At 48.9% G+C, this 1,465-nt stretch overlaps 1 pseudogene; it reads left to right on the top strand.

Moving 5' to 3' along the window:
* The first annotated feature begins 283 nt into the window (after positions 1–283).
* LOC100439699 (TNF receptor-associated factor 4-like) lies at positions 284–1,027 on the top strand (annotated as a pseudogene).
* Positions 1,028–1,465: the final 438 nt, after the last annotated feature.

Genomic DNA, 1,465 nt, shown 5'->3' with positions numbered 1-1,465 from the left:
TCTAAGCAGATTGGCACAAGGACAGAATAATCCTGGATATACCCACCAACAGACTTCTCTGTCAATTTAATCATGTGCCTCACCAATGCCCCTTATCTTTTGGAAGCCAACAATAGCCAGCTTTTAGCTAATTGCTTTCAAATCGATTAGGAGTGTTTCCAAGTAGAATAATAATAGATTCAGTCATTATTGAACTCTGACAGTATGCCATGTACTTAAGCACATACATGCATCATCTTACAGTAGACGTTATTCTCCCAATTTTATGGATTAAAATTTGTACTGTGGTGTGGGCACTGTGGCTCGGGAGGACCTGCCAGACCATCTGAAGGACAGCTGTAGCACCGCCCTGGTGCTATGCTCATTCAAAGACTCCAGTTGCAAGCACAGGTGCCCTAAGCTGGCAATGGCACGGCATGTGGAGGACAGTGTGAAGCCACATCTGGCCATGATGTGTGCTCTGTTGAGCTGGCAATGGCAGGAGCTGCAGGACCTTCAGCAAGAGCTGGAGGAACTATCAGTGGGCAGTGATGGTGTGCTCATCTGGAAGATTGGCAGCTATGGTTGGTGGCTACAGAAGGCCAAGGCCAAGCCCAACCTTGAGTGCTTCAGCCCAGCCTTCTACACACATAAGTATGGTTACAAGCTGCAGGTGTCTGCATTCCTCAATGGCAATGGCAGTGGCGAGGGCACACACCTCTCACTGTATGTTGGCTTGCTGCCTGGTGCCTTTGACATCTCCTTGAGTGGCCCTTTGCCCACTGTGTCACCTTCTCCCTGCTGGATCAGAGCGACCCTGGGCTGGCTAAACCACAGCATGTCACTGAGACCTTCCACCCCTGCCTAAACTGGAAGAACTTCCAGAAGCTGGGCACTTGGGAGGGGGGCTCCCTGGATGAGAGGTCTTCCCAAGTTCATCTCCCACCAGGACATCCGAAAGCAAAAAACTATGTACAGTGTGGGGAACAGGTCTTGGGGTCATCAAGGGCTGGAAACAAGTGACCCCAGGGCCTGTCTCCCTTCTTAGGTAGGGCAGACATGCCTTGGTGCCAGTCACACTCTACCCGGACTGAGGTGCCTGCTCAGGTGCTATGTCCCAAGAGCCATAGGTGGGTGGGAGTTGGGGATGGAGAAAGGGTAGTTCAAAGAATCTGTCTTGAGATCTGATTTTTTTCCCCCTTTCCCTAGCTGTGCCCCCTCTGGTTATTTATTTCCTTAGTGCCAAGAGGGCACAGCAGAGGAGCCCTGATTTTTAAGAAATCTGTAAGTGTATTTATTAGAAAAAAAAAACTGTACTTTAGAAAGGTTAGGCTACTTCTCCTAGAAGGAAGAATTATGAAGAAGGAGGAGATAAAAAGCAAAAGGGGAGATGGGACAGCCTCTCTGGAGATGAAAAAGAGCCTAGTAACACAGATATTCAAATTTCTCAGACCTGAAACCACACCACTCTGACTCCTTCCCCCAT

The sequence above is a fragment of the Pongo abelii genome, chromosome 4, assembly GCF_028885655.2.
Source record: "Pongo abelii isolate AG06213 chromosome 4, NHGRI_mPonAbe1-v2.0_pri, whole genome shotgun sequence".
NCBI classification, from domain to species: domain Eukaryota; kingdom Metazoa; phylum Chordata; class Mammalia; order Primates; family Hominidae; genus Pongo; species Pongo abelii.
The sequence above is the reverse complement of the archived record's forward strand: the minus strand, read 5'-3'. Positions and strand labels throughout refer to the sequence as shown.